Below are 24,210 nucleotides of genomic sequence, written 5' to 3' on the forward strand. Positions count from 1 at the left end.
TCAGACAGCACGTCAGGGCACGCAGGGCACAGACCCCATCCCCTAGATCAGCTAACTCTGTTCACGTAGACGACGTCAGATGCACTGGAGTACACACACAGGATCCACAAGTGTTGTTGGGGGACATGCCTTCCGGAGCTACACAGGCATTCAACACGAAAGGTACTCCCAAGGCAAGGGATACTCACATGTCCATGGACTGTTCCTTGGACAAGGCCAGTCAGAAGACTAAAGCACCTACTAAGAGCAGGGAGACTCCCAAGAGCAGGCCCACAGCAGAGGTAAGGGACACTCCCAAGGACAGTGAGAAGACTAAGGCACCTACTAAGAGCAGGGAGACTCCCAAGAGCAGGCCCACAGCAGAGGTAAGGGACACTCCCAAGGACAGTGAGAAGACTAAGGCACCTACTAAGAGCAGGGAGACTCCCAAGAGCAGGCCCACAGCAGAGGTAAGGGACACTCCCAAGGACAGTGAGAAGACTAAGGCACCTACTAAGAGCAGGGAGACTCCCAAGAGCAGGCCCACAGCAGAGGTAAGGGACACTCCCAAGGACAGTGAGAAGACTAAGGCACCTACTAAGAGCAGGGAGACTCCCAAGAGCAGGCCCACAGCAGTGGATAGGACCACTCCCAAGGGCAGGGACACACACAGAGAGCAGGTGTCTGCTGGAGACAGGTGCACCACAGACGACAAGTCTGCTGGCAGGAACAGGGCGGCGAGCAGGGCACAGGCTACATCCAGAGACAACACTCCACCTAAGGATAAGGCACATCCTACGGACAAGGCATCTCGCATGGACAATGGCGCTATCAAGGACAGGCATACATCACTGAGGCTGATGTTTTCTACTAAACGCCAAACTGATGTCTCCGCGGCGGAGTCCCCCCATACCTCCACTCCCATCCAGGCCAGTCACAAGCAGAGGAGGGTGTCCCCTGTTGTTGCATCCCCCATTACACATCATTCCGAGTCCAGGCGGCAGGCACAGAGCAAACGGCAGGCAGGCTCCAGCACGTCCCCCGAAACAAGATCCCCGGCAGCAGTTGCTCCACCTATGCTGGGTGGTGATTCTTTGGAGTCCCCACCACTTGGCAGTCCTGTCCTGTCCAGGGTGCACTCACACCTCCCTAAGAAACGCAGACACACACCATTGACACCTGCCAACCCCGATTTGGCTCTAGGTGAGCTATCCCCAGCTCCCAGGCCCACCCTGCCTCCTGGCCCATACAGCCCTGTGGCTCATCATTTCAGTAGTCCCAGTGGCGCTGGTGCAGTTGACTCTCATGTATCAGATGGTGGCACAGTGTCAGTTGTGCCCTCTCCTGTTGCAGATCCTGGCAGGGTATGTGGGTCTATGGCTCACGTGTCAGTTAGGAGATCTGTGTCTGTGTTGCACACTCCTGTTTCTGGTGCTGGCAGTCTGTCTGGGTCAGTGGCTCACGTGTCAGTGACTACATCTGTGGCTGTGTCTCACACTCCTGTTGCTGGTGCTGCCAGTGTGTCTGGGTCCGTGGCCCATGTGTGTGTCACTCGGGCTGTGGCTGTGTCTCACACTCCTGTTGCTGGTGCTGCCAGTGTGTCTGGGTCCGTGGCCCATGTGTGTGTCACTCGGGCTGTGGCTGTGTCTCACACTCCTGTTGCTGGTGCTGCCAGTGTGTCTGGGTCCGTGGCCCATGTGTGTGTCACTCGGGCTGTGGCTGTGTCTCACACTCCTGTTGCTGGTGCTGCCAGTGTGTCTGGGTCCGTGGCCCATGTGTGTGTCACTCGGGCTGTGGCTGTGTCTCACACTCCTGTTGCTGGTGCTGCCAGTGTGTCCGAGGCAGGTAGTTCACGCAGTCCCCCTGATTCTGTGATGTGAGGTGCTGTACACTTCACTCAAATGTTAGTTCACATGGTGTGTCCATTGAGAACTGTGTGGCACTCTTGTGGTCCCTGTGACGGTTTGGTAGGGACACGTAGTTGTGCTGCCTCTGATGTACCTGCTCTGTACTGCACAATGCCCTGTTGATGCTCTGATACTGCATGCTGCCCTCTCGTTACCTGCCTATGATGTACCTGCTCTGTACTCTACAATGCCCTGTTGATGCTCTGATACTGCATTCTGCCCTCTCATGTGCTGCCAATGATGTACCTGCTCTGTACTGCACAATGCCCTGTTGATGCTCTGATACTGCATACTGCCCTCTCGTTACCTGCCTATGATGTACCTGCTCTGTACTCTACTATGCCCTGTTGATGCTCTGATACTGCATACTGCCCCTCTCACGTGCTGCCTCTGATGGGCCTGCTCTGTGCAATGGACTGTTGATGCACTTAGCCCCTCTCACGTGCTGCCTCTGATGGGCCTGCTCTGTGCAATGGACTGTTGATGCACTTAGCCCCTCTCACGTGCTGCCTCTGATGTACCTGCTCTGTACTCTACAATGCCCTGTTGATGCTCTGATACTGCATTCTGCCCTCTCGTTACCTGCCTATGATGTACCTGCTCTGTACTGCACAATGCCCTGTTGATGCTCTGATACTGCATACTGCCCTCTCGTTACCTGCCTATGATGTACCTGCTCTGTACTGCACAATGCCCTGTTGATGCTCTGATACTGCATACTGCCCTCTCGTTACCTGCCTATGATGTACCTGCTCTGTACTCTACTATGCCCTGTTGATGCTCTGATACTGCATACTGCCCCTCTCACGTGCTGCCTCTGATGGGCCTGCTCTGTGCAATGGACTGTTGATGCACTTAGCCCCTCTCACGTGCTGCCTCTGATGGGCCTGCTCTGTGCAATGGACTGTTGATGCACTTAGCCCCTCTCACGTGCTGCCTCTGATGGGCCTGTTCTGTGCAATGGACTGTTGATGCACTTAGCCCCTCTCACGTGCTGCCTCTGATGGGCCTGCTCTGTGCAATGGACTGTTGATGCACTTAGCCCCTCTCACGTGCTGCCTCTGATGGGCCTGTTCTGTGCAATGGACTGTTGATGCACTTAGCCCCTCTCACGTGCTGCCTCTGATGGGCCTGCTCTGTGCAATGGACTGTTGATGCACTTAGCCCCTCTCACGTGCTGCCTCTGATGGGCCTGCTCTGTGCAATGGACTGTTGATGCACTTAGCCCCTCTCACGTGCTGCCTCTGATGTACCTGCTCTGTACTCTACAATGCCCTGTTGATGCTCTGATACTGCATTCTGCCCTCTCGTTACCTGCCTATGATGTACCTGCTCTGTACTGCACAATGCCCTGTTGATGCTCTGATACTGCATACTGCCCTCTCGTTACCTGCCTATGATGTACCTGCTCTGTACTGCACAATGCCCTGTTGATGCTCTGATACTGCATACTGCCCTCTCGTTACCTGCCTATGATGTACCTGCTCTGTACTGCACAATGCCCTGTTGATGCTCTGATACTGCATACTGCCCTCTCGTTACCTGCCTATGATGTACCTGCTCTGTACTGCACAATGCCCTGTTGATGCTCTGATACTGCATACTGCCCTCTCGTTGACTGCCAATGATGTAGCTGCTGTGGTGCCCACTTTGCCCATGCTCACGCATACACTGTGATTTAACCCCTATTTTGTACAATAAAGGTAGTCTATCAGGTCTCGTGGTCTGTCGTTGTCATTCCTGCTTGCGTACTACTAATGTGTATTTGTATTTGCTTCTCATCAGTGGTTTCGGTAACATGACACTCCCCCTCCCTACGTCACGTCCCTTACTGGTATTCCCCTGCAGACGGCCAATGGTTTGTGCCTTACCTGCGTCGTCGTCCATGGTGGGCCATGACTAGGACGTGGTGGATCGCGAAGAGCATCGGGAAAGCGTGTAGCGCTGGGTCCATGGTGTTGGTCAGCTTGCGGTGGGTATCTCTGCTATGTCACCTGTCTTCGCAGTGGGGATTCCGCCGTGTTCAGACAGGTTGTTTTTCCGCTGCGGTTTTATGTGTATTTTCCGCCATCTTGATTTGGGGGACGGTCTTCGACGTCAGTACGTACGGCGGGGCATCCGGATGTGTTCCGTCCGCCACGGTCTCGTGTGTAGTTCGGCGGCGGAGCGTGCTATTCCGTCGCGGACGGAAATTTGACACGTTTTCCTATCCTGATATGGCGGACGGAGTATCCGCGGCAGGCGGACACGGAAAAGGCTTTTTCCGCCTACTCCAGGGCCGCGGTGGCTCTTCCGTCCGCCATCCTAATGAGCCCCTAAGTCTTTATAGATAGCAGTATTTGGTTGTATTCCCAAAAGTATCATCTCGGCAGAAAGTTTACCAAGGATCATTTTATTCATTTTTAGCACTTTTTCTATTTTGTCCCAGAATGAGAAAATTATATGTACTATATCCGCTGCTAGTAGGTCGCATTTTGGGCATTTTGTACGTTCGGGTAATGCATTGTTCCCTGACCACTTAAAGAAGTGAAGCGGCGTATAGTATAGCTGGCATACAGTCTTGTAAGATTGAAGTTTTAAACTGGAAGAGTGAGTTAAAGTGTTGCTGTTATGAAGAAAAGTGGAGAGTTATGCGAGGAGATGGGTATTCCTAAATTAGTGGTCCATTTCTGTGCAATTTTGATGCAGTCATCAAGTTTAGATTGACAAAGACATTTGTACCCCAAGCTAATTATATCATTGTTTGTTTCCCCGTAAATGCAAGTCCATATGTCTGAATCTAAAGTTCCCTTTAGTTTCATTTTATTCACAAAGAAATCATGTATCTGGGTGTACTTGAATAGTGCATTTACCGGTAGTTTGTAAAGTATTATTAAGGTATCAAATGTTAGAAAGCCTGATGGTCCGTATAAATCGGAAAGTTGGTTTATTCCGAGATTAGCCCATATTCTAACTATTGGATCGCTAAAAATCTCGGGTAAGCCCGGATTATTCCACATGCTTAGCTTAGGGTGAAAGAACGTAGTTTTATTGATAGCCATGATGGTATTCCATATATGAACCGCATCTTTAGCAGTCTTAAACTTCACTCGTTTGAAGTAATTCGGGTCGTTACTTCTAGCTAAAAATTGTACAGAGTTTGCTCCAAGCATACATTGGTGAAATAAATAAGGGTAACTAGAGGAAAAAAGGCTACGTATCCGACCCAGGTAAGAAGCGTAAAAGTAAAATTTAAAATCGGGAAATTCGAGGCCGCCCTTAATAGCTGTTAGTTTGAGAAGAGAAAGAGCTCTACGATTTTTTTTATAACCCCAGATATAGCTGCCTAGGATACCATCCAGTTTTTTAAAGAATAAGTTGTTAACAAAGAGAGGGATGGACCTAAACAAATACAAAAATTTAGGCAGGATATTCATTTTTATAAGGTTTATTCGTCCAATTAAATTTAAGGGAACCTTATGCCATTTTTTGAGAGTCCTTGTTGTCTCCTTCAATAAAGTATCATAATTTAGAGCTATAATTTCCTTTAAGTTAGATGTTATTTTAATACCTAGGTAATTCGCAGTATGACAGACCCCCAGAACTGGGGCCGGCAGCTTATAATTAACAACGATTTGTGTTTTGTTTATATTCAATTTGTAACCCGAAACCGAGCCGAATTCATCAGCTTCCTTAATGATCCCAGCTATGGCTTTCGGTACATCAGTTGTATAAATTGCCAGATCGTCTGCGTAAGCAGTCATTTTAAGGGGGTTGTTACCATGAATAAATGGTATAATACATTCTTGAGTCAGTATCGAATTAATAAAAGGCTCCATTGAAAGAGCAAACAAAAGGGGTGATAGGGGGCACCCTTGACGTGTGCCTCTTAAAACCGGGAAACTATTAGAGATTAAGGGGTCCATTAGGATGTCGGGCGGATTTCCTCCGCCAGGCTGGTGGTGGCTACCGCCAGCCTGGCGGAGGAAATCCGCCCGACATCCACAGCCCAAATCCCCCCCGCCATATTAGTATGGCGGGATGGACCGCGGCGGTGAGAAACACCGCCTGCATGTTTACCGCCCCAGTCACCTGGCGGCCGGGGCGGAAAACGAGTAACATGGTGGCGGTGTCTGTTAGACACCGCCCGCCATATTACAATGGGCTTACACCAATGCATTTCCGTGGCGGCAAAGGCATGCGGAGACTCCCTGCGGGGGCCCGTTGCGGGCCCCCTGGGAGTCACTGGCTTGGGGGGTTGCACCCCCCCCGCATTTCAAAGTGCATCATGGCAGGCACCGCGCGGTGCCTGTCATGTTGCACTTAGAAATGCACAACGTGCACGTTTAACAAGGTGGCGGGCGGAGATTACTGCTCCGCCCGCCGCAATGGCAACAATACAGGATGCGCCCGCCTGTGTGGTGGGCGCATCCTAATGGACATTTCGGGACCCCCGCCCTCAAGGCGGGCGGACCCGTTTCCCGATAGGGTGGCGGGCGGGCAAAGCCCGCCCGCCATCCTAATGGCCCCCTAAGTTAGCATATCCTATTTTTGCATTGGGTGAGTCATACAATGCTTGAATCCTGGTTAGAAACTGTTCCCCAAAGCCCATTCTCCTTAATATAGCCCAGAGGTAATCCCACCCCACTCGCTCAAATGCTCTTTCTGCATCTTATAACACCATACCGAGTGGGGAGGAGTTAGTATTGGCAACGTCGAATGCAGTAATAGCAGTGTTGACATGTGCTGTTGTGTCTCTGCCTATCACAAAACCGTGCTGGTGTTGACTAACTAATTTAGGCATTAGCGGGGCTAATCTTGTAGCTAGTAACTTGGAATAAACCTTAGCATCGGCATTTATCAAGGAGATGGGCCTGTAAGACCCACACTCCACAGGTGATTTATCCTTTTTTAAAAAAAAGATTATTTTGGCAGTTTTCCAGGAGTTAGGGGCTTTGCCTGTGTCTCCAATCTGATTGATCACTGAACAGAATATAGGTAACAGTTCCTCGCTACAGCATTTGTAAATTTCCGTTGGGAGTGTATCATCACCAGCAGATTTCCCCTGTGGGAGAGAAGAAATAGCCATTTGTATTTCAGATAGTGAAAAATGTCTTTCAAGTAGTTCCATTAAGTCAGGTTCCCTATCTAATGACCAATTCTTGGTTATGTATCTTCAATCAATCAATCAGGTCATTTGTAGAGCGCACTACTCACCCGTAGGGTCTCAAGGCGCTGGGAGGGGGGGGTGCCGCTACTGCTCGAACAGCCAGGTCTTGAGCTTCTTCCTGAAGGAGAGGTGGTCTTGGGTCAGGCGCAGATTGGTGGGAAGTGAGTTCCAGGTCTTGGCGGCCAGGTAGGAGAAGGACCTTCCTCCTGTTGTCTCTCTTCGGATGCGGGGGACGGCGGCGAGGGCGTGGTTGGTTGATCTGAGGAGGCGCTTGGGAGTGTAGAAGTTGATCCGGTTGTTGAGGTAGCTCGGGCCTTGGTCGTGTAGGGCTTTGTGCGCGTGGGTGAGGAGACGGAAGGTGATTCTCTTGTTGACCGGGAGCCAGTGCAGATCTCTCAGGTGTCCGGAGATGTGGCTGCGTCGGGGGATGTCGAGGATGAGTCTCGCCGAGGCGTTCTGGATCCGCTGGAGTCTCTTCTGGAGTTTGGGCGTGGTTCCGGCGTAGAGGGCGTTGCCGTAGTCCAGTCGGCTGGTGACGAGGGCTTGGGTGACCGTCTTCCTCGTCTCGGTGGGGATCCACCGGAAGATCTTACGTAGCATGCGCATATTCTCTTCAGTAGGGGTAGATTCAGGTGTATAAAGATTGCCATAATATGTTTCAAATTGTTGTAGTATCTGTTCTGGTTGGTTGTAGCTAATCCCATCAACCCCTTAAATGTTTTAAATCATAGAATTGGCCCTATCTTCAGCAACCTTATAAGCAAGAATTTTGCCGACTCTGTCACCGCTTTCGTATTGCAATTATTTCTATTATAGAAATGTTTTAGTTTAGACCGGAGGGTAGTCAGTTTTAGTTCCAGTAGAGGTTTTTTTTTAAATTTCGTCCCCCTAAGTTTTCTTGTATGATAGCCTCAGCCAAGTGTTCTTCCAGTGACCGTATTTTAGAGGTCATTTCCAAGATCTCATCTTTTCGTTCTTTATTTTGTCTCATAATGAACTGCTGTGCGAACCCTCTGATGCTCGCTTTGCAAGCATCCCATACATAGATGAGGTGTGCTGAGTCCAAGTTAAATTCCAAGAATTCTATAATATGTTTCTTCAATTGGGAAACAAAAAAGTATCAGTTAACAAATATCTTGGAAAAGAAAATAACCTGGCAGTCGGTTTAGTAGATAAAATATTAAACCGTAGTATGATGGGATTGTGGTCCGAGGTTACTTTTTGACAAATCTCCATTTTGCTACCCTCTAAAACCCGATCTGTCGTCCATGCCATGTCAATACGGGAGCACATTTGGTGGGGGGAGGAGTAGTATGTATATCCTGCAAGTGTCGGATATAGGTTCCTCCAAGCGTCTTTTAAGTTATGAATGCGCGATAGCTCTAAAATAGCTGCCCTGGTTTTACGCATACGCTGTGATGGACTCATCTTGGTCGTATCCCTGGTGTAGTTCATAACGCAATTGAAGTCCCCCATCATTATTACGTCCCCTTCCCAATCCAAAAGTTCAATATTGAGACGATCAAAAACCTGCATCGTCAATATTTGATCCGTACAAGGCGCATAATACATATTTTGAATTCATTAGATTAAATTGTGCTAATGCCCATCTACCGGCTTTATCTGCAGCAGTTCTAAGTACTTCCACCTTAAAAGTTTTCTTCTTAAGTATGGCAACACCCCTAATTGGTGCATTCAAAGAAGTTCAAGTGATCAATTCATATCCCCCTTGTTCCATCATTTTAGGATTCTTAATCCTTAAAGCGAGTATGGGTCTCATTTAAAAGGGCAAAGTGAGGGTTATACATTAACTGAAAATGTTAAGTTGTATTCACAGTAAAAATTATAAACATAACTATAAAACTGCTTAATATTTTATATTTTTGTTTATATATGACATATATATTTAATAATATTAATATCTTATATATTAACATTATTAAATAAATACATATTTGGTTATAAAAGTATTATTTTAAATATGTTTGAAATGTTACTATTTTTTGACCAAATATAATGAAAAACTCTTTATCATTTATTGTTAAAATATGATTAAGAATATTGTATTTGAAAAAATTACAACATTTATGAACATAAATAAATGTAATGTAATATATAATGTGTAACTACATAATTGTGTAAAATAATAGAAATATTATATACTGTACTGTGCATATTATAAATACAATTTGTCAATAAAAATCTTCTAAATATCCATGTCTTCTTATTTTGGATAAGTGCATAAAATATTAAAAAATTAAATGTATAAATTATGTTCAAAAATGTAAATTTTAAACTGCATGTACCATTACATATATCATTAAAACAAATAAATTACTTCTTATTTTTTTATAACATTCTTTATGAAATACATATTTTACATATATATAACACACTATTACCACTTCATTAAAATTACATAAATAAATTATACAAATATATAAACTTACCCAATTCAATACAGTAATCCAAACAAATTCGAAAAAATATTATTGACAGTACTGTACACTAACCCATTGTAATTTACTATTCCAACTCCAATCTCTAAAATATCAGAAAAGGTGCTGGACACTGACCAATTATAATATACTATTCCAACTCCAATCTATAAAATATCAGGGAAGGTGCTGGACACTGACCCATTATAATTTACTATTCCAACTCCCGTCAGACAAATATCAGGGAAGGTGCTGGACACTGACCCATTATACTTTACTATTCCAACTCCAGTTAGGCAAATATCAGGGAAGGTGCTGGACACTGACCCATTATAATTTACTAGTCCAACTCCAATCAGACAAATATCAGAGAAGGTGCTGGACACTGACCCATTATAATTTACTATTCCAACTCCAGTCACACAAATATCAGAGAAGGTGCTGGCCACTAACCCACTATAATTTACTATTCCAACTCCAATCAAAAAAATTACAGAGGAGGTGCTGGACACTGACCCATTATAATTTACTATTCCAACTCCAGTCAGAAAAATATCAGGGAAGGTGCTGGACACTAACCCATTATAATTTAGTATACCAACTCCAATAAAACACATAACAGAGAAGGTGCTGGACACTGACCCATTATAATTTACTATTCCAATTCCAGTCAGACAAATATCAGGGAAGGTGCTGGACACTGACCCATTATAATTTACTATTCCAACTCCAGTCAAACAAATATCAGGGAAGGTGCTGGACACTGACCCATTATAATGTACTATTCCAACTCCACTCAAACAAATATCAGGGAAGGTGCTGGACACTGACCCATTATAATTTACTATTCCAACTCCAGTCATACAAATATCAGGGAAGGTGCTGGACACTGACCCATTATAATTTACTATTCCAACTCCAGTCAGACAAATATCAGGGAAGGTGCTGGACACTGACCCGTTATAATTTACTATTCCAACTCCAATCCAAAAAATTACAAGGAAGGTGCAGGACACTGACCCATTATAATTTAATATTCCAAATTCGACCAGGACAAATATCAGGGAAGTTGCTGGACACTGACCCATTAAAATTTACTAGTCCAACTCCAGTCACACAAATAATAGTGAATGTGCTGGACACTGACCATCTTAATTATGTTTTTTTGAACATAATTCTACTTTTAATTATTGAATAATGGTAAATTTCATCTGCAAGTTTTTCATTTATTTTTAAATATTTGTTAATATTTTAAAATTAAAATGTAAAAAGTTGTATTTTTTTTAATTAATTTACATTTCTTAAATGTATTTAAATATTATATAAACATTTCTTAAAATTTAAACATTTTTATTAAATGTTTACTATAATTTAAAATGTATTTAAATATTTACTAATATTTGTTTTAAATGTTATTGTTTTCATGAATTTAAAAAAAAATCTAATCTACATTTTAAAAATGTTATTTAATTTTTAAATTTTTTAAAAATATGTTTAATTTTTTTCCTATTGATTTTTATTCTACTCCACAGCCTTATACCCTAATTCCACAACATCCCACTCCGACATATAGTAATTTAAAAAAAAATGACATTTTTTTGTTACATTTTTTTATTTTTTATATTTTTTTTATATTTTATTTTTAAAAATGTGTTTACATTTTTTTTCCTAATGATTTTAATTCTACTCCACAGCCTTATAACCTAATTCCCCAACATCCCACTCCGACATATTGTAATTTGTATACATTTCAAAAAAAAATTATTTAAAAAAAAAAAAAATTATAATTTTTTTTTTTTATTTTACTTTTCATTACATTTTGTGACATGTTTCTAATATATTTTTAAACTACTCCCCACCCTTATCCCCTAATAACGCAACATCCCGCTCCTAAACATTATATATCATTGTTTTTATTATAAATTTCTAATAGATCATTTTATATTTATTTTTACATTTATATTAGATTTTTAAAAATAAAATAAATATTTTCTAATATTTAGGAAATGTTTTAAAAAAATTTTAAATTACTCCCCACCCTTATCCCCTAATAACCCAACATCCAGCTCCTAAAAATCAAATTTCTATTTTAATTTTAAAATATTTTATTTAAATAAAAAATGTATTTCAAAACATTTTGCAATTTTTAAACTATTTTTTTAAATTACTCCCCACCCTTATCCCCTAATAACCCAACATCCCTCTCCTAAAAATTAAATATCTATTATCATTTTAAATTATTTTATTTAAATAAAAAAAATTATTTCAAATTTTTTTGCAAATTTTAAACTATTTTTTTAAATTACTCCCCACTCTTATGCCCTAATAACATAATATCCCATCAATAAAAAAAAAAATTCTAATTATTTACACATTTCTAACATTACTAATATAGACTAAATCAAACAAATTCAACATTTTATAAACATATTTTTTTAAAAGAATTTTTTAACATTATTAACTATCGATATTTATATTATCGATATTTTTGACAACACTAAAAAATAGATATTATGAATACTCGATATTTTTGATTCGATATTTTTGTTTACGATATTTTTTACCTGTTATTCTCAACGATATTTTTGTTCTCGTATATTCTACAATTCAATATTTCCCTATACTCGATATTTCTGACTCGATATTTTGTCCTATCGATATTATAAATTCGATATTAGGACAGTTACCCGTTTTTCCTTGTGAAATTTAGTACATCAAAGGTACTTTGTGCTAAATTCACCGCATCTCTAGAGTCTATGGACACATTTGCTTAAACATTTTAAAAGTGATATTTTGAGTTATGTATGTTGGATTGTTGATGTTTTGGTCTTGTTTAGTTTAGATAAAGATTGGTTATTTTTCTGAAATGGCCTGGTGTCCATTTGCAGTGTTTTCACTGTGTTACTGTGTGTGTTATGTACAATTATTTTACACATTGCCTTTGCGATAGGCTTGATTGCTAGTGCCAAGCTACCAAGGGGTGAATAGGGGTTATCTTGTGTGTGTAACTCCCTTACCCTTACTAGAAGGAAGGGTCCCTACTTGGACAAGGTATTTGGCACTGCCAACTATAGACCCCCATTTCTAACAGAGGGGGGCAACAGTGCTACCACTCCTGATTTTCCTGCAGGGGGCCTGGGGTTAGGGTCGAAGAGCCCTTCTCGGAATACCTCCGCAGGCCCAGGGAATGGGATCACATGGCCTCACTAGTTCTGGATTGGGGTCCAAATGCAAGCCCCCTCCCTAACTCATTGATTAAAACTTGGGGGTATTATAGAGGATTGAAACAGAGTCAAACACACTTGATTTCTTGCAAGGGGACAAAGGTCAAATCCATTACTGGTCATAAGACAAGCCAGGTGTTGTTGATTTGATGAGACTGTGCTCTTTTTACTCCTGGCTCGCAAGTTCAGACTGGACTGTTCCCATTGGAACAGGGTCAAGACTGATATGCATATAGATATGTCCAAACTGAGGTGACATGGTGTACAAAAAGACAATGGATTTGGATGAGGCCCGAGTAATTACCAGTGGATGAGATCAATTTAAGCATTCAATCCATCACTTTTTTGTATACCTTAGTATGCCATGCTAGGCAGAATGGGTATGCTTAGTGGTCCTTGGTTGCTTTTGTTCCTGTTCAGGGATGTACTGGTTTGGCAGCTTGGGCTGGGTTGTACCGATTGGAGAATGGTCAAAATAGCTGGGTCAAATCTAAGGTGGCATGGTGTGCTATATATTGATGGACCTGCTTGCCATGACCAGTGTGCCCTGTGAGATATACGAGAGCATTAGAGGGCATGAAATCCAATCCTGGCAATTGAATCCCCATAGCGAAGTGTGAGGTTGGGCATGCTACACTGATCTAGTTGTTGAGCGTGTGTAGGGAAAAGTCATCAACCCCCCCACATTCCAGAGGAGGGCTTCCCTGTGGTGAGTCTTGACCAGTGCTGCCTTGATTCTGTACTTGCCCGTTTGAAGGTACCAAGTCAGAGACCTCAATACCAGGTGTGGGCACCATGAAGATTGCTAGCTTATTATATGGATGGCAGCTCATAAGTGAGACCAAGTCAACGATCCCATATACCAGGATGGGCCACTGTGAAACGTGCTGCTCCATCAATTGGGTTGTAGTCGGTGAAGAGAGAATGAGTGGTGACCCTGTATGCCAGGAGAGGCCAACGGTACCTGGCAAAAAGCATGGTTGAGTCAAGACCATCATCCTAGGAAGGAGGCTGCTGTGGTAACACGAGAAGGCCCAACACATAACTGAGGATCAGCCCTAGAAGAGTCGTACCCCCTCCCAAGAGTGCAGAAGAATTCAAGAAACTAACCTGAAGGAGCATCAAGAACCCCTTCGTACACTGCTGCTGCATGACCACGTCCGATAAACTCAAGGATGCCTAACCATGACCCAGGTACCACAGCCCTCCCGTGCTGCGCAGATGAAGGACTTACTGGATGCAAACACTAAAGCATTAGAACCCGGGAAGCAGGCATGCTCAGAAACTCCAGTTACTTGTATTCTGTTGATATAGGCAAGAATAATTGTCAGACCAGATGGCCCCAGAGGAACTTGCCGGCAAGATAGAGTATCAGTGCTGGAACATCTTTAACACCATCTCACACCGCACACTAGCCACCAGACTACAGGAGCCACAGAAAGGCTCTTGACTGGATATGTTGCTTTCTCACAGGTTGAACTCAGCGAGTCAGGCTCCTGCCCTTCCTCTTGGAACCAACAGAGACCAGATGTGGAGTGTCCCAATGATCATCCATCTTCAACATCTACATGGCCCCCCTCGCAACCATGGGCAGAAACTACGGGTTCAACATCATCTCCGTCATCGACGACACCCAGCTCATCCTCTCCCTCACCAAAGAACCCAACATCAACAGGGACAACTTCCAAGAAGTGATGAAATCCATTGCTGCCTGGCTGAGGAATAGCTGCCTGAAACTCAAATCTGAGACAACAGAAGTCCTCATCCTTGGCTCCATCCCTTCTGCCTGGGACAACACCTGGTGGCCACCCACCCTGGGTAATCCCCCAACCCGACGGACCACGGACAAAACCTTAGCATCTTACTAGACTCGCCGCTCATGATGAACCGCCAGATCAACGCCGTATTCTCGGCCTGCTTCAACACCCTCTGCATACTTTGGAGAACATTCAGGCGGATCCCAACTGAATCCAGAGAAATGTTCACACATGCCCTCATCAGTAGCAGACTGTACTACAGCAACGCTCTCTACACAAGAAACAACAAAAAAACTACTTTGCAAGCTCCAGACTCTCCAGAACACCACAGCCAGACTGATCCTAGACATCCCCCACCATCACCACATCACTAAATAACTCAGTGATCTCCACTGGCTCCCCTTCAAAAGAAGAATAACCTTCAAACTCCTTACCCATGCTTACAAGCCCCTCCACAAGATAGGACCTGCATACTGTAACGACCTCCAATCCTTTCACACACCCAAGAGACACTTCCGATCAGATGATCTCTCTCTTGCCCCAATCTCACATATCTACATGACCAGAATGGGAAGAAATTCATTCTCCTACCTCACAGCCAAGGCCTGGAATGACCTCCCCCTCCACCTCTGGCAAACCCTCACACTGCCCCAGTTTAGGAAGGACCTAAAGACCTGGCGCTTAGGATGATCCCAGCACTCAACAGAGCCGCCCCTCCCACTAGTGCTTTGAGACCCTTGTGGGTAAGTAGTTTCCCTTTACAAGCCCCTGATTGATTGATTGATTGAAAGAGTTGAGTTGGACTCCTAATGCTGTGACTACTAGTGGGGCTTGAACTGAATGTCACCTATAGTGAATGGGGAATAACCACTGCTGCTAGAGAGAGGTAAGTGAGGCTTAGAGACTCGCCTATTATAACACTAGAGCCCTGACCTCAGGGCAGTTGTATTTTACTTTTTGTTTCTATTTAAATACTCTTTTTTACATAAAAGCAAGCATTTCACTAGACAATCCTTTATTACTGCTCCTGAGCATCTTTTGGCTTGTGATCCTGTATTCGTGCCCCTGAGTGTACCTCCCTCCGAGAAGCATTGGACTACTCAAACCCCATTATCACAGAAAGGCATGCGCTGAAGGTGTAACTTGACCCAGTTGCTCAGGACCCATGATAGGTCAGTCCCCAGGACATCAGGGGCCTTATTTATGAAGGCCTTGCGCCGCTGGTGCGTCACTTTTTCCCATTTTAAAAGTGACGCACCGGCGGCGCAAGACCTTCATAAATACGGCCCCAGGAGTAAAAGGCCTCAACACCCACTGTTTGGCTTCGTAGTTGCTGCTTGCTCTGTGGCCATCTAAACAGGGTTCGGATACCATGGGGTATATTCACAAGCCCCTCTCGTCACTGGACCGTCACTTTTTTTGACGCTCTGATGGCGTAGCTACATTTTTAATATTTACAATGTGGCTCTAAACCACCTTGTAAACATGCCCCTTTCTGCTGCAGTCTTCTGCGGCAAAGGGGCATGCAATGGGTGTTACTGTGGGCATTCCAGCACCACACCCATTGCTTTTTGACACTGCCCCAGTTTTACAAAGAGATGTAAATATGTGGTAGCGCTGAATACTAACTCCACGCAAGAACAGGCATTAGAATGAGGCACAAGAAGAAATGCTTTTATTTCTCCCCATTTTTGCATTCTGCAGCACAGACAGAATGAGCAAAAAGCCATTTATGATTGTTTATGTGCAGGAAGGTCTTTCTTCCTGCACATAAACAATCATGAAATCATGACGATTTGCTACTTCTATGTGCACTGCAGAATTCAGCGTACGTAGAAGTGACAAATAGCCATTATGGATTGTTATGTGCCGGAAAGGGACACCTTCTTGCACATAAACAATCATTCCCTACAATGCAGGCACGCTTACACTATGGTGCAAGGGAGCCTGCATTAGTGCTAGCCAGCAAATGTTAGGGTCAGTGCTAGGAAAAACACAGGGGTGCGCAATATTGTAGTAAATACCGTGAATCCATGCTTTGAAAATGTCAGAGCACGGCACTGCCGAATTTGGCGTTGCTCCACACTCTGACATTTTCTAGTAAATATGCCCTCATGCCTTTCAAATATCTTTGCTTTTATGCCTCCTTGCACTGGTTTTGCATCTTAAATTGGACTCCTACCGCTTAAATCTTTAGTATTGATAAAGGGATGGCAAACATGGTTGAATACTTCCACTTTTCTATTCCATTCTTTTGAATTATTAAATTCACATGTAAAAATTGCTTTACATTTTAATAGCATCATGCTTTTTCTGCTGGCACTTTGCTTACATTTTGTCTCCACTTTATTTTGTAGTACGTATTTCATCGTGTGCTCCCAATTTGTGCATGAAAAGCGTCTGCGAGCCAGTAAGATTAGCTATGCATATTTCTGCTTTATCCCAAAACATACCTTGGTTTCCATGTGGCAAGAATATCAAACTTGAAATGTAATTTCAGATAAGGAGTGCCATGCACACAGGAATTATAACACACACTTAGGCGGATCTATTTGTCTGCAAAATATTTTTAAAATGTCACAAATGATTAGAAATGGAGTGCACCGCACTGTGTAAGCGAAAGTGAGGCTTTGAATATTTAATCGCGATTAAACATGGATTCTTCATACCAAATTAGTAAAAGAAATTACAAAATCAGAAATTAGCACTCTGAACCAAGCAGCTAGAGATTATATGTAATTTACATTTTAAAAATATATAGCCTCTAAAATGTCACCATGCATGCAGACATATAAGACCACCCTTAATTAAGAGTAACTCGTAATGAATACAAATCAAAATAATTAAAAGGACGTTTCTGAAAACAAACCTATTTTGTTAATGTGACAATCTATTTCAAAGAAAGGCTCAATGTTATAAAGAATATGAGGAGCAAATGGAGATGTAAAAACTATAATGAGTGGAAGATATGTTCCAGTAGTATTCTTGCCCTAGGGCTACAGAAATGAAAAGGCTCTTGTAATAAATGTTTAATTCCTGTAGTTGGAGTGTGGAATGCCTTGGCGCATGCTTTATGAGTCAAGAGAAAATGAAATCTCTTTGTTGATCAATTTCATTTCACAAAAGGGTTAAAGCAGTAAGCCCCTTGGGTCCCCTAGCAGCTCACAACAGAAGCCAAAAACCAATGTCCCAACACAATAGGGATCTGTTTGAATTGCCGTTTACATACCAAAAAGCACTTCCTACATTATATATAGAATTGGAATGATTTTTCTTCACTAGCGCCATTTCCTTCTTTTCACGTTGCTTGTAAATTTTGATTTATATTTTCATATTACAGTTTCAAATACTTTAATAGAACTCCAAAATGGAACAGAATGTACGAAAACGTTGCATTAATGTGTATGTCTTTAAGAAATATATCTTGTTTACGCTAGCTTAGATATACAATTCCACATGTATGCTGTTTGGAAGTCACTGATTTGTAGGTACGTATTAACTGTATATAAAATTTTGCTAGTGCAGTACCACAGAATAAATGGCATTTTATCACCCGAAAGCAAGAATCAAATTGATGGCATGCAGGTGAGGAGAGAAATACCTTATACAATGTTCTGCATTTCTGTTTAAATTGTGACATGCCCTATTCTTGTAAAATAACTCATAGGTTATAAACTCACTGAATCATTTTACTGTGAGCCATCTCTCTGGAACCGGTGGAGATGGACTGTACTCCTCTATATGCACGAATCTCATGCATAATGTACCGTGCATATTCGTACTAGAATTTATCACAGACTAGGAGGAAGGTTCAATGTTTTAAACAAGTTTGAGGCCACAGTTCGATTTTTTGCATTAATTGTGTTCATGAGTTTGCTCAGTTTCTCACATTTCATTCTCAGGGCAATAGACTTTAGCTTCCTTCGGTTTATTTTGTATGCACTGCTGTGCCCCCTGACGGAAATGCTTTATCAATACATTGTGTAGTTCACATCTCCTAAATATTAATAACAATGCATATTATTCTGCCTTTCACTGTACCTTAAAAACAAAATATACTAAAGGGCCAAGAAAATGTATATGTGAATTTAAATCTCTTTCGAACATAGCCATTGCCATTACTGGAAGTAGTGATGTGTTAGATTTGTACTTATTTACATCAAGTTTGTCTTATAATTGAATTTATCGTTAAAATCTCTTGAAAGTGTTTCTTTATAATGTGTCCTTTTTATGAGCGATAGTAGAAAAGTTTTTATATCTGGGAGATGTCCTATAAAAAAGGTGTCCGTTTAATCTAATAGCAAAGCGATAAGGGATATGAACAATCGTCAATTATTGCAAAAGTTAAGAGTTGTAAGTTGGAAATTTGTAAACAGTTTTACCTATGTTACAAAAGTTAGAATTTTAGCTTGATAATAATTTGCTATAGCCACTGAGGACCTTGGTGTCATGTGACACCAAAGGATCAAGCGGCATGATGGTGCTAACACTAATATTAATGATCTCCCGGAAGAATCCATCCACCAGAGACGAAAACAACTGATGTGGGCACGAGTTTAGAGGGTGTTAAAAGGTATTGTTCTTACAGAATTCTTGTAGCTAATGGCGAGAATACCTCTTGTAGTTGGGGCCATTTGGAGTAGCAGCAGTATTTGTTCAGTTCTTCGAGACTGAATGCAGATATGTTTTAAGAGTGGTGTAGCCATGGCTTTCTTGTGTTTAATGGGGAATCCCTCCAGACAAAACGGAAGCATTGAAGAATTAAATAGTTAAAGGTGTCAGTGAATTAGGTAAAACGTATATGGCTATCTGTTGACATCTGTTATATTTTACCACATCTCAAGAATTCTTGTGATTCTCACTCCCCGTAAATCCATATTGTTAGTAGCTAGAGAAATTTACTCATTGACCCATTTATTTTACAAAATATCCACTCTGGTAAGGAATATGAAATATGAACGTGTATCTGCTGCATTTCTATACTTGTATAACTTCTAGAGCGGTATAGGTATTCTTGCAATTTGTTTTGAATGTGTCAGAGTGTTATAAGACTAGCACTGGTGTTAGCATCGGTTTGTTAGTTGACATTAATTGTAAACTGTTAGATTTACGCAATTTATAAAAATGTGCGGAAAACACATTTGCATATTGTCTCATTTCCAGGTAATTTCAATAACACAATAATATCTTTGCACATGAATGCTGAAAATGTTGAGTATTTCAACAGTACTGCATAATGAATACATGAAACAGCAACATACCACTTTTTTGTTTTTATATGAGACTAAGAGTAAAGATAGGATATAAAAAACTATGGGGATATTCTCAAGAACATGTGATAAATTTCGCAAAATTAGCTTAAAGCAACTTTCAACATCGCAGTCTATTGCTGGAAAATACGTTAGTATTCACAACACGGCGGTACCTTGCAATAGTCTCACAATAACGCTTTAAATGAACGCGTTAAAACCAATGCAATGCCGCAAAAATGCAAAACACAAATGCAAAAAGAGCAGCGATGAGGCCAATCTTGATTAAAAAACCAGCGAAAACCAGCGACAGGCCTGCAATTCACACACGTTATGCAGGAAAAATCACGATAAAAGTAGAAAAAAAAAACAAATGCCAAACAACAGCAACGCACAACACATGTTGCCGGCGCAAGTACGGACGACAACCAGAACCCCACAAGCCCGCCGGATGACCTGCCTGGGACCTCGGGGTCAGGGAAGGCCAAGGAGTAGAAGAGTAGGAAGAAGTGGTTCAGTCCACAGGAAAACAGGATACTGATAACAGAAGTGGTAGAACACCATCAACAACTGTTCGTCACCTCCACTGTGTCATTGGCAACCAAAAATGGACTATGGCAGTCCATCGTGGACAAGGTGAATGCAGTTGGAGTGCTGGAGAGGACAATGGAAGAGGGCAAGAGGCACTGGAATGATGTCAAGAGCAAAACCAAGCCGAAACTTGCCAACATCCAGAAGGCAGCAATGTAGACTGGAGGTGGGAGTCCTGCGCCACAGGAGGAGCTTGACGATATGGAGGAAATGGTGTCCATAGTCATAAGTGGGGAGACGGTGGCAGGAGTTGGGGGACAGGACACTGCTCAACATGACATGACACAACAGCACCAGGGTGAGTAACAACCAGGGACTAGGGGGACAGGGGGCGATGGGCACAATTGCACACATGTACAATTGAGCCGAACACATCTGCGAACAAACCATGCCCCAGCCCCCAACTCCCACCAAGATACCAATGTACCCTAGTATGCAACATCTCAGCACTGCATCAGCACAGAAGTCAAAAGCACATCGCATGAAATGGAGAAGGGGCAGCAAAATCAGAGCTGCACGGGCAACTCCACCGAAATGCAGCACACACACATAACATGCAGAGCACATAAACGCTGACAACAAGGTGGTACAAACCGCAACACATCCACAACAGAACACAGGACACAACTGCTGCCGCATGGGTGTAGACACTGGCCAATCACATTTGGCATTGCAGGGAAATGTGAGTTGACAATGTACAAGTACAAACACAGATCCGTTATGTTGTCGAAATGTCCTCTGAACCCCATTAAATAGGCACCTCCTCCCAAACAGCCACAATGTACACAGTCATGCAGTCTGTATGAAAACATGTACAATGCGACAACATACATGTGGACACATTGTTAAACTGCATCTCCCCCTCACATTGCAGAGGGAGAATCAGCACCACCTGAAGAGCAGTCCGAAGCTCTTTTCTCTTATGACGAAGAAGACCACCACAGCTTTAACTCTGACGTCCTCCAACAGCTTGTGGAGAGCCTCCGCACCACACCCCCAGGAGCAGGGCAGCCCAGCTGCTACAATGAGACCCCACCCCCTGCACAGACCACACATCCGGCAGCACCTAACACCACGGCTGCCTCCCAGGACCTTCACGAAGAAAAAATGAACTTCCAATGCCGTGTGTTGGGGTGCCAGGAGAATCTGGCTGAACAGGTGCATGTGGGCTCCGACCGCATGGCAGCCAAACTAGATGCCATACGTGGGTGTCTAAGTCTCATCAGGGACCACTCACAGTACCTAGTGGACACCCACAGTCCGCTCCATGCTCTCCAACAGACCGTGGCTGACATCGCTGAATCCCTGACTCAGAGAATAGAACAACAGTCCAGCCAGAGGGGCTCTAGCTATGTCACACAGGAGTTGGGAAACATGCGGAGGTTAATAGAGACCATGAAGCGAGCGCATGTTGAAAGAGCAGCTGCCATGGCTGCTCACCAGCGAGTGGTAGCTAGGTTCCTCAATGATCTCAAGACCATCCTCATGGCATTGCTGCCACAAGCCCTGGCGCTGATGCATGCTGCTGCCACCACTAAATCCACATCTCAGGCCCCTGAAGTGTCAGTGCCACACAGTGCTGGAGAAAGGCTAGGACCACCCATCCATGAGGCACATGAAACAGCAGTAGACGAAGATGCCGATGATTCTGCCTTAGTGGTAAGAAGGACGCAGTAGCATTCATCTCCACCATATGGCCTGTTTCTGCTTGGTTCTGCCCTTTGCATCATCACCTTCCACTGTCCCACGATGCACTCTTCGACACTCACCTTGGACCTTGACATGGACTGCCATATTCTGTTTGATCACCAATGACACAGAATCAGACGGTGGACTGAACTCTTCCTCTTTCTTTGCACTTGTCATTCCCTGAAGGACTCTGGCTTGCCCTCCACGGGCCAACATTGTAATGTGGGGTTTGCATGGCCCTGTACTGCTCCAGATGAAAAGCTCCACTGAATGTGCATTAAACATTCCTAATCATACAGCTGTGTCATGTTAATGTCTTTCAAGTGTGGAGGTATGGATGAATGTAGGCTCAGTGAATTCCTCTTACGTCCATGTGGCTCATGTCGTTGAACTTGGGACACAGGGTGACACATTGCCAATTGCGGACCGGGTGGCGCAGACACAACAACAGGAACACCTGCATTAGTTACTTCCTTGCCCAGTACGGAACCACGCCCAGAGCCCCGGGGTCATTGTTCAGACCCTTACACTCGTCTGGCATACGCCAGGCCAGCCCACTCCGCTTACGCCCACGGGAGAGAAGACAACGCTACATGTCCCAGGTCTCCCATATAGTAATCTGCTGGTCACAGGCCTAGTTGTCAGCATGCCACAGCCACTCCCTCATGGCTGGTGTACACCCACACCACATCCATCCAGCACACGCATCACAGGACATGTCACCCTGCCAATAAAAAGGGCCAGGCGCACATGCCCAATGCTATTTCCACTCTCTATCTGGGAGTATCCGTGTGGTGTTCATGTAGGCATGAGAGCCTATGTCCCTGCAACATCACATTCCCCCGGCCCGGATGTGACATGCTGTCATCCACACCACGATACTCAATAATACAGGGTCCATGACTTGCGGGGCACAAACTTGGTGGCACCGGATACACTGCGGCCGGCACAGGCCCAACGCAATGGGACAATGACTTTCGGTGCACTGAGATAGGGTCAACTTAAGTGCGCAGTGGGTGTGCAGCCTGCGATGATGCCCCAGCCTGGCAATCCAGACTGCTCATGATGTGTGTGCCCTGCTGGACCGCAGTGTAAGCCAGAGCCAGCGGGCAGCGCGGGCCTACCGCCACGTGGTGTCGCTTCCCGGATCACAGAGTAAGTGGCACCTCAAGGGCCAAGCAGGTGTGCAGCCTGCAATGATGCCGGGTGCACTGGTATGTCCTCTCCCATGGCGAAATCAAGACCCAGATTCAAATGTGAGCCCTAGTGGCCCACAGAGCAGGGCTGCATGATGTGGAGGGTGCCATGTCCGCAGGTCCCGGGCTTGAGCTTACACCGGCATGTGGTGGGCCCTCATTGCGACACGTCTGTGGTGGAAGATGAGCAGTGAGGCCTGGGTGCGCAGGAGTGGGCATACACCGCTGGGTGGTGGGATGGGCTGGAGTGCAGCTGGGGCGGGCACGCACCACTGGGTGGTGGTAGGGGCTGGGGTGCAGCTGCCTAGGTGCGCAGGGGTGGGCATGCACCACTGGGTGGCAGAAGGGGCTGGGGTGCAGCTCCCTGGGTGAGCAAGGGTGGGCATATACTGCTGGGTGGTGGGAGGGGCTGGGGTGCAGCTATCTGGGTACGCAGGGGTGGGCACACACCACTGGGTGGCGGTAGGGGCTGGGGTGCAGAGGCCTAGGTGCGCAGGGGTGGGCATGCACCACTGGGTGGCAGATGGGGCTGTGGTGCAGCTCCCTGGGTGAGCAAGGGTGGGCATGTACTGCTGGGTGGTGGGAGGGGCTGGGGTGCAGCTGCCTGGGTGCGCAGGGGCGGACAGGTGATGATGTTGTGTGCAAGTGTACGTACTTTGCCATTCTTGTATCTGAATTCACATGAAGGATCTGTTTCAGATGAGGGACCTGGTGAACTGTACTACATACCGGCACGTAGTTGGAGACACACCGGTGGCAGCAGGTGAGCAGTGACGCCTGGGTGCGCAGTGTCGATACTCTCTCTCCCTGTCCCTCTCTTCTTTTCTCTGTGTCTCTCTCACCCTCTCTTTCCATCTTCCTCTCTCTCTCTTTCTTTCCGTCTTCATCTCTCCCTCCCTCTCTTTCCATCTTCCTGTCTCTCTCCCTCTCTTTCCATCTTCCTCTCTCTCTCTCTCCCTTTCTTTCTGTCTTTCTCTCTCTTTTCGTCTTCCTCTCTCTCTCTCTCTCTCTCTCTCTCTCTCTTTCTCTCT

This window comes from Lissotriton helveticus, chromosome 4_1 (assembly GCF_964261635.1).
Source record: "Lissotriton helveticus chromosome 4_1, aLisHel1.1, whole genome shotgun sequence".
Classification (NCBI taxonomy): Eukaryota; Metazoa; Chordata; class Amphibia; order Caudata; family Salamandridae; genus Lissotriton; species Lissotriton helveticus.